This window comes from Crinia signifera, chromosome 3 (genome assembly GCF_055691185.1).
Source record: "Crinia signifera chromosome 3, ASM5569118v1, whole genome shotgun sequence".
Lineage (NCBI taxonomy): Eukaryota > Metazoa > Chordata > Amphibia > Anura > Myobatrachidae > Crinia > Crinia signifera.
The window spans coordinates 88,695,521-88,706,489 of NC_139219.1; positions in this window are offsets into that span (position 1 = coordinate 88,695,521).

The window sequence follows — 10,969 nt, forward strand, 5'->3', positions numbered from 1 at the left end:
GACGCGTGACGAGCGCACGCACATAACTTCACAGGTATGCGCGTCCACTCACCACGCTTCGGGCTCGGTGGCTCGCTAAGCTCGCCACACTTTATATAATCAACTCCACGGCGACATGGATAGTGGGGGTATGAAAAGGTCGAAGGATGCGTAACGCCGCCCCTCGCGGGCTCGCCACGCTTCGGGTTGGCATCAATAGTGGGGTGGCGTTATCAATGGGGGCATTAACCATACTTTATAACAATATACAATGAGAAAGTGGCCATATTGGCCCATTTCCCATTGTTCCCTATGTAAAATCACGTTGATCGCGTCGATCGCATCGCGGGCCAGACCGACGCGATTTTAACTTTAAAAATCATTTCACATTATTCTCTATGGGAAAATCGCGTTGATCGCGTTGGTCGCATCGCGGCCCATTATAATGGCCCGCGATGGACGCGATCAACGCAATTTTCTCTTTTACCTGCAAATAAACTGGTGATTGACAGAAAATCGGGTCCATCGCGTCGATCGCATGCCTTAAGTACCTTAAACTTAAGGCATGCGATCAACCTGACGGGCGCCGTGCTAGGAAACAAGTACCAATACATTTTTCAATTAGAATAGTAACAGTGTCACATGTGTGCTCTCTAAATATTGTCTCCATATTTTGTATACATTTGAATAACGCTGGGGATTGCAGAATTCCTCAATTGAGAGCAGCAGGTGCCACTTTTTCTAAATCTAATAATTATACCAGATACTGTGCGCCCGATTTTTGGCCTTCTTTTTTCTCCCTACTCTGTGTGCCCAGTGGCCGTGTGTTTAAATATATCACACGTTATTCCCGCGATACATTTGGAGGGGGAACTAAGATACCAAAATCATGTATTTTTTCTGTTCCAACCTGTATAAGCAACTGTATATAAGCATTGCAACAGGATAGTAGAAAGTAATACAAAAACTCAGTTTTTCCAAATGCTTGATTTACCGCAGGAACCAAGTAACATAATATAACTTTTTTGCAGTTACAGTAAATTACTTCTAGAGATGTGCAGGCTCTGATTTACTCTGATTTCAAAGCAGGATCTTATTGGTTATCAACAGTCAACAACTGTCATGTGATTTGGGATAGCCAATAAGATCCTGCTTTGAAATCAGAGTAAATCAAAGTAAATCAGAACCTGCACATCTCTAATTACTTCATATCGATTTTGTTGAGTCCCATTGTTTTTTATTTACAAAGACTTCTCTTTGAGTTACAGTTGAGTTACAGCGTTCTGACAATGTGTGTTTCAGGTATGTTAAATATTACAATAAGTACGTGGTCAATTCCAATGTCTAAACTGCAACACAAAGGCCCTTATTCTGATCGGTGCGGAAATTCCCGCATGCGGACGGACCGCCGATGTTGATCGTCTGCGCATGTGCAGAGGTCACTCTGCGCATGTGCAGGCGATTTCGCCGCACGGATTCTTTATACGCCGCACAGGGGGCGTAGAGGGGCGTGAGGGGCTACTTAGCCTCATTACCCTATGCATACGCCCCCCGTTTCATGGGCGTTCCCATGCAAACGCGGGGCGTATGCATGGTAATGAGGCCGTGACGCGTGGGTACGGGGCGGGCATCTGACATCGCCGGATGTCAGCTGCCCGCCCCTATACATGATTTCACACGGACAAGTGTCCGTGTGGTCTTGTGTTGCGGGACCTGGTGGAGCGTGCGGCCCTGCATTCGATGTTCGGCGACCATCGAATGCAGGGGCTGCTCCCACCATGGAGGAGGCGTATCCCCGTACAATTTCATACGGATCGCCACATATCCGCATACGGACGGCAGGTGGCGATCCGTATGGAAGGCGGGGATTCGCCTGCACGGTTGCGGCCGCATATTCTGATCGGGCCGCACCGATCAGAATAAGGGCCAAAGTTTTTTTTTAAGTTTTCATGCTTACCTAATGTGTTCCACATATTAAAGCAAGTAATGTAAACTTAAAAAAATAAAATCACTGCCAATTTTACACATACATGCTGTGGTGAACAGCCACTCTCCGAGCCGGATTAAGGGGACTCTGGGGTCAAGTACCCCAGATCAGCAGCGTAACTATAATTTTGGCGCCCCCCCGCCGATAATAAAACACGCGCCCCCCCCCCCCTCCCCCCCCCCCTCACCCCACCACCACTCCGGACGCCGATGCCCCCCCAACCCCCCATCCCCCGCATACTTACCTGTATTCGCTGCGCTGGTCCCGGCTCCCATCCTGGCTTCATTCTGATATGAAACACGGACCATCACAAAATGGCCGCCCCCATACAGCAGACAGTTTTAAAGAACTGGCTGCTATATGGGGGCGGACATTTTATGGTAGCCCGTCGCAATAGCCAGGGGAGCCGGGACCGCCGCAGCGAATATAGGTAACGCTGCGGGGATGGGGCATTACGATAGCACCGCAGCCCCCCGGCGCCCGCACTTACCCAGCGCCTCCCCGCGACCGCGGGGGCTGCGGTGCTGTAGTTACGCCAGTGCCCCAGATGTATTTTCTTAAAGGGTCCCCTGACACCAGCCTTCAGATCTTCATTACTGTTCCAATCCAAAGCACTGCAGCCAGCCCCTGACAGACAGTCGTCATTCACAGAGGCTGCTGCGGCATAGCAGCGCTGGGCAGTTGTCAGTTGTTCAATCGAATCTTTAAAGCCTGCTGCAGCTCATTACCTGGAACGACGCACAGGCTGCAAGAAAGTAGAGGAGAACGTGAGAACACAGCTGCAGCAGTGAAGATTATGGAGCCTGTTCAGCAACAACCATTAAAGCAATCTCTAACAAGTATCAAATAAATGTGAATTAAGTAAAAGCACTGGGTTCTATATGTACATACTGTGTGTTTGTGCGTGTGTGTGTGTATATTATATATATATATATATATATATATATATATATATATATATATACTGTGTTACTAGTAAGCCCACCTGAAGCAAACGCTTTAAAAGTTCCAGATCCAATCGCCAGCCAACATCCGCAATCCGCCGGAAGGGGGCGTGTGTGCACAAGACACTCACGCACCCCATTCTGACGGAGCCCTCCGCCATCTCCCTGCCACTTCACCGTTAGCCCCCCTGCACTCCCTTCTAGCCCTGCCCATCTCCCTGAAGCGGAGACAGGCAGGGATTCCCCTCCCCGCCGCCGAGTGACTGGGAAGCACAAGCGTGTGAGATGCTCGCACGTCCCCGTCAGCTGGAGCGCCTTCCCAGCGCTGGCTGAGAGGTGCTCCATCTCTAGTCTGCTACCTTGTGATTGCCTCTGTGCTTGTGCTTGTGTGAGAGAAAGAGATGTAGTTCACTCACTGCCAATGTTTCAGAGACACACAAACAGACAATAGAGATATCTCCCCACCAGGTTTTGCAGCAGTAGCAGAACCCAGATGTGTAATCAGCAGCACCTGGGACTTCCTGATATAAGGATTTCCAGGGCAGAGTCAGCATGCTTTTGATGGTTAATTAGCCGCCCAAGCAATAGGCCATGGTGTTTGGACTATGGTAAGGACCACTGGGGCCTTCAAGAGTCTGCTATGCTGAGGTTTCCTGTATGCTACTGCCTGTAATTATGATTGCATATGGAATTAACCTGGAATGCTGTGACCTGCTGTTGAAAATAAACATCTAAGTCTTCATCTGAGTTCCTATGTTTGTGATCCTTGTCACAATATAATAATGTAAACTGTCCCCTGTTAGTGGGGCAGAATAAGAAGGTCTGTAAATTCCATCATAGGTACCCTTGAACCGTGAGAGACAGCATGTGGAAAAAAATCCAGGAAATCACATTGTATGATTTTTAAACAATTTATTTATATATTCTTATGGAAAATAAATATTTGGACAATCAAAAAGTTTAACTCAATACTTAATATAACCTTGTTTGGAAATTACAGTGGTGAAATGTTTCCTGTAGTTCTTGGCCAGGTTTGCACACATTGTAGCAGGTATTTTGTCCCACTCTTCCATGCAGATCTTCCCAAGATCTGTCATGTTTTGGGGCTGTTGCCAGGAACATGGACGCAGCAGCCTCTGTGAATGACAATTGTCTACTTAAGGCTACATGATAACAGCACTTAAGAATATATCTAAGTTGAGAGCCAGCCTATCAGGAGTTACCTCTAAATCCTCCTTGTGGCACTACAGGAACCAGCATGCCCTCCAAATGCAGGTCCCAACAAATGCCTCTTGCATATAAAAACAGTGGTGAGAGCTGCTCAATCAAACATTGGAGAACACACATACCATACCGGTCTGGGACCCAGATTTACTGCCAGGACAGTCAGACACAAAAGCAGGACTGAGGCACAGCCACAATGATAGCATTAGAAGACAGACTCACAGTTGAGTTAGACAGTCTGACAGGTCAGACAAACACACTGACAGCGCTCACCCTATTCATCCTGCAGGTCAGGAATTTACAGGCTTTTCTCCTCCTCCCTCTGTTGACAGCCTCCTGCAGTTTTGGAAGTTCCTGCATGATGACAGTATAAAAACATTTTCAACAACCTGCAAGTTTTATGAGCAACACAAAACCCCACTGAGGGTGCTCCTGACCCTTGATGAAACTGTAAAGAGCAATTTGAAGCAACTGATTGCTGAGGAATGAGTTTACTATTCCCATGGTCACAGAATCAATGTTCACTGTTCATTTCTTTGTCAGCACATGATAAAAACAAATACAACACCTTATTTTACTAAAGCCAAACAAGCAATAATATTTTCTAAGATAAGTTTTATCAATGTAAAAACAAAAGGTAAAATGTATAAAAAGCAGAAGTGTAATTCACAAAGCATACCTCCCAACTTTGTAGACAGGTAAAGAAGGACCCCTGAGTGTGCCCAAAATTAGGGGGCTTGGCTTAGCTATGATGGGCGTGGCTTATCTGTGATGGACGTGGCCTGTAAATTGCATAATTTCCATGAGGCCACACCCCAGTTTTTGCAACTGAGGGGGCTTGACCAGTGGCTCTGTAAGCTGCTGGTCAGCCAGCCTCCAGCCTCTCTAGTATGGGAATGCACAGCGTCTATTCACCAGGTGACGGTGGGTACTCCCAACTGCCCCCCCCCCCCCCGCGGTACAATGCCGGTGCCGGGCGGGACACGGGAATGTCCCATCCATGACGAAGTGAAAAGAAACTGCCTTCTCCTATCTCTATATTTGAATTTCTGTTTAGTTATAAGGCAAATATTGTATTTCTATGATAGACTGTGGACACACAATAAACCTTCCTTATCTAAATTGATGGTTGTAAGTAATGCATAACTATGCTACATCCCTCTACACTACATAACTATGCTACATCCCCTACGCGTCACACTACATCACTACGCTATATCCCCCTACACACTGCACTACAGTACATCACTATGCTACATTCCCTGCATGCTACGCTACAGCACTACAGCACTACACTACATCCCCCTACACGCGGCACTATATCACTATGCTACATCCCCTACACGCTGCACTACATCACTATGCTACATCCCCTACATGCTGCAATACATCACTATGCTACATCTCCTACATGCTGCACTACATCACTATGCTACATCCCCTACACGCTGCACTACATCACTATGCTACATCCCCTACACGCTGCACTACATCACTATGCTACTATGCTACATCCCCTACACACTGTACTAAATTACTAGACTAAATAACATTCCTCACAAAATTAAATCACTTCAGCTCCTCCCTCCCCATGAACTTACCATGACTTTCTGTCCAATGGATGAAAGGAAGGTCACATCTGGTTGGGAGACATTATGACACAGCAGATTGGAAGACGGAGCAGGAAGGCAGCTGTGAGAGAGCGTCTCCCAGCTGTGTATGGTGCAGGGGCTGCAGCAGGGTGTTGAAGAGATTATCCCAGCTGTGAGCATCACTCCCAGCAGCTGCTGCATGACTGTGTCTATACATATATATCACATGGAATAACCTTTCACAGTGGCAGCAACAATGCAGAGAATCACTAGTGATACAGAGTCCCACGGAGGTGCCCCTGACACCCAGGACAGCTGTAGTCTAGGCACTGGGGGGAGGGGATATTCATTAGGGGGTCATTGGGTCGACAAGCATTGGGTTGACACCATTAGGTCGACATGCAGAAAGGTTGACATGGGTCTAGGTCAACATGGGTTTAGGTCAACATGGGTTTAGGTTGACAGGTCATTTGGTCGACACAAGTATTAGGTCGGCCTGGGCAAGGCCGACAGTCAAAAGGTCGACATGTAGTTTTTGACTGTTTTTTGAGCCGACATGTGCCGACAGGCGGTATTTCGTACCCTACCATCCACTATGGCGTGTTGGGACAATAAAATAGTGTGCCAAGAGTAGCGATTCACCGTGCCCGTAGCATAGCGAGCGGAGCGAGCCATATGAGGGGACGCGGTGCTACGTTTCATTGTCCATGTTGACTGTGTTGACATTCGGGTCAAAACACAGTGAAAAACACCATGTCGACCTTTTGACTGTCGACCTTGCCCATGTCGACCTAATGACCTGTTGACCTAGACCCATGTTGACCTAGACCAATGTCGACCTTTCTGCATGTTGACCTAATGGTGTCAACCCAATGCTAGTCGACCATCATCTTGTAGACCTAATGATCCATACCCGGGGACAGGAGATATAGAGCTAGAATCTGCGGAGTTGGGCAGCAGAGACTAGAGCAGAGGGGGTGTTGCAGGAGCAGGATGGCTTTATAACTCAGTTTACACCTCCAGCCAGGGCCGTCTTAACAATCTAGTGGGCCCATGGGCAAAATAAATTTTAGCCCCCCCCCTCTCCTCCTCACAACCCCCCTCCACCCACCTATGTGCAGTAGCAAGGGGGGGGGATGGGAGCTTGAAGCAGCTACCTGGGCAGCTTGTGGCGGGGATCCGGGTACAACTGTCAGCGGCATCTGTCCAGGCAGAGGCAGCGGCGACTCAGCTGTGATCCAGGCAGCTGAGTCGGGGTTGGGAGCTTGATTTAGCTATCCAAGCGGCGTGTAGCGGGGATCCGTGCAGCCACTGTCAGCGGTCATCCAGGCAGCTCGCTCAGACCTTGATGTAAGGCTATTTGTTGCCAGGCGGGAAGCGCTGCAGATTTTGAAAAGACTGTCCGGACACTGATTGGCTGAGCGTCTGGCCAATCAGCGTCCGGCCAGACTTTTCAAAATCAGCAGCACTTCTCGCTCAGCAAATAGTGCTACAGCAATTCAAGGTCTGAGTCGCTGCTGCCTAGACAGCCGCTGACAGCTGCTGCCTGGATCCCCGACACATGCCGCCCGGATTGCTACATCAAGCCCCCCGCTGCCTGGATCACTGCTGAGTCGCCGCTGACAGCTGCTGCCCGGATCCCCAACACTAGCCATCCGGATTGCTACATCAAGCCCCCAGCTGCCTGGATCATCACTGCTGACAGCTGCTGCCCGGATCACCGCCGCCACCGTTGTGTCGCCGCTGACAGCCACTGCCCGGATCCCCTCCACCCATCACCGTTCCCCAGTGCCGTCTTCCCCATTGGGGTGGGCCCCTACATTCCTTTGGCCCCTGGGCAACTGCCCTATAAGCCCAATGGGAAAAGATGGGCCCGTCTCCAGCACTCACAAGCCATGCCCCCAGTACAGCAGTACTTGATCAAAATACAGGGAGCCGGGATGCACTGCTGCTTGGGAGGGTTGGTACTGAAAACCCTGGTGTAGAGCAGCTTCTTCTGCCTCCCGGCTGCCAGGCTAGAAATGTGGTGTGTGTGGCTGAAGATGTAAGTCGTAAGCAGGGGAGATTCCACCCCGCCCCGTTCCAACCCTGCTCAGGTACAGTAGTCATGCTGCATCACACTACACCAGGGGTGGGGAACCTTTTTTGTGCAAAGGGCCGTTTGTATGGGTAAAAATCCTTCGGGGGCCAAATGTAAAAATTTCTTTTACAAACTGTCCTGCTGCAGCCGTCCCACACTCTGACAGTTTTTGGCTGCTGTTTATTAAGAGGAATCTCACGAGAACTACAGACCTCTCGCTAGAATTCCCCTGTACTTGAGTCTCGGCAAAGTCGCCTGGTGGGTGGGCGGGCTTGCTTGGCCACATACAGGCCCCGGGCCTGAGGTTCCCTACCCCTGCACTACACCCTCCACCCTGCAGACACCTCCTGCTGAACGTCCAGGGCTGCTGCGCTGTGCAGGAGCTCTCCTCCTTCCGCATTGATTCCTGCTGAATGCACGCAGCAACCTTCCCTCATTTGAATAGCGCACAGGAATATTTAATAAAATGAAACAAGAACAAACACCCAAATTTGAATACCCCCCCAATGCGTATGCTGTGCAAACAGATGTGAAGTCTAGAAGCCATGCAAATATTTCCAAAACCATTCATAAGCCACTCACCATGGAATGATTTCCCGGCTGGTCACAACTGTTCGCAGGCACTGAGTAGCCCTTGACATATGTGGTGGCTGCAATAAAATCAGCCTGTCCGAGGTCAGAGCTGATATTACACACCCTCTCTTAAAACACTTGGGCATGCCTGCCTTTTATAAAACACCCTGCGAATGGCTAGCAATCAAAAAAGTAGCAGGATTTCTTTGACGGATAGTGTCACACACTTGCATTACAGCCCAGATGCATGCTATTAGTAATCAACATTCTACATACTTGGTCTGGGCTACAGATTATTCCACCCTCTGTCCTAGATTGATTTGATATTGTCATAGGTAACCAACATTCTACATACTTGGTCTGGGCTGGGCTGCAGATTATTCCACCTCAGGTGCTGGATGTATTTAAATGCTTTGGTAATTGATCATTCTGCACACTGCTTTAGATATCAGAAATGTGTTATTGACAAACTTAATTTTGCAAGTTAAAAAGCAAATCTCTATTGCCTATGTGAAGGGAGGAATATCTTATAACTCTTAACGACACATGCTATCTTGGAATGCATGGGTGTTTATGTAAGCCACTTTAAAGGCCCCCATACACTACGCGATTTGGCCCCGATTCTGGAGGATTGGGCCGAGAAATCGGGTGAAATTGGCCAAATTGCGTACGGTATGACATCTGATCTGATCCGATGCGTGGTCCCGTGCGCATCGGATCAGATCCGGATGTCGGACGGTCTGCACATAAGATAAATAATGTGCAGACATCTGGGGGAGTGGCAGGAGCAGGCTGGGAGTGGGGACCGGTCTGGGGGAGCAGCGCGAGATGTAGTGGCAGGCAGGGAGCAGGGACCGCGGTGCAGTGCAGAGCAGAGAGACTGGGGCGCGGCGTGGGAATAGAAAGAAGTTCTATTCAAAAGACTGGGCGGCCGCTGATTGGCTGGGAACTCAGCCAATCAGCGGCCGCCCAGTCTTTTGAATAGGATGGTTTCTATTCTCCCGCTGCTCTGCGCTCCCCGCGGCCCTGAAGAAGCTGATCTTCGCGCAAGCAGATTCAGCACTCTCACACTTTTATTATTTTCTATACCAGAATTGTATTTACTGATTGTTTGTGTCCCCAACTCATCCTATTGCCCTTGTTATAGTAAAGCATGATATCGGGTACAGTCTCCGGCAATACCTAAGATTGAACTGCCCAGCCACTGAGCTTTAACTTACAGCCATTACAGGCTGACGGTGGCTATGTACTCTTAGACTCGTGTGCAATGGTTTAACTTGTTCCCGCTGTATACAGTCTGCTACTGTCCAGCCAGCACTGCTGATATACTAAGATAGCAGAGGGTATAGAGAAGCTAGATAGCATGACTGCTTATGGGGCATTACTCTGATATATTAGACCATTCATTTTCCTGTACCGCTCAGTGTAACGTTAAACACTGATAGCGACAGTAATAGTGCCAGAGACACCTTAGGCTGCAGTGAATCCCCACAGGCGGGCCCGCAGTGGGTGATTACTGGCCATAATATAAGGTGCCCAGAACTCGCTCCCAATATATACCCCACAGATGGATCTTGGTGGAGATATTTGGGAACCTTGGTTCGGCACTAATCTGGCAGATAGTGAAGAGCAGATTGGTGACATCCAGTACCTGAGTCACATCTGTTCCAAAAGGATAAGATTGTCCATCCCCTATGTGAAACACACACTTTTCCTACCTAAAGATTGGAGGACACACCAATAAACTTTGATTACATAAGTGTACTTGAGAGTGCGCTCTGCTTGCCACCTTCATTTTAATTACATGTAATTTCCCACTTTCATTGTTGTTTGTCTTGTATCTATGTTTATTAATTTTCACAGCCTTTCATTAAAGTATTTATTAAATGTTATATTTTATATATCTTTAGGTGCACCCATGAAATAGGACATTCCTTTCTCTCTTTTTTGAAGCACTATCACATCTATGCTGATAATACTGAAATCTACCGCTCCTTTCCTGAACTCTCTCCCTCTATCCTTACTCTTATCTCCAACTGTTTCTCTTCTATCTATTCCTGGATGACCCAGCGCTTTTTTAGACTTAAAATATCAAAGACTAAGCTGACCCCTTCCCACCCTCTTGCATAAAACCTGACCATCTCTCATCCTAACCTGTTTATGCCCACTTCTTCCCCTTCTGTGTCACCCCTGTCTGTCTAACCCTCCCCTTTAGAATGTAAGCTCTCACGAGCAGGGCCCTCTCCTTATGTTCTTAGAATATATAAACCTCTGTCACCCTGATGATTCTTTCAGTGTCCTGTCCCCTGATGCAACTATCCATATTAACCATGTACTTGTCCTAAACTGTCTTGTGCTGTAATTCGCTCTGTAAAGCACTGCGGAATATGTATGCGCGATATAAGAAACTGTTAATAAATAAATGCCACAATCTAACGATAATCGACGCTGTGCACAGCTACGATCAGGTATGAATTAGGCCCATTGTACATACTGATGCTTTAAATGTCCTGCTGTGCTGTTATGGATAGATATTCACTGCTGTTTGTTGCAAAACCATGAGGAAAGTCATTATAATAGTTATAAAATA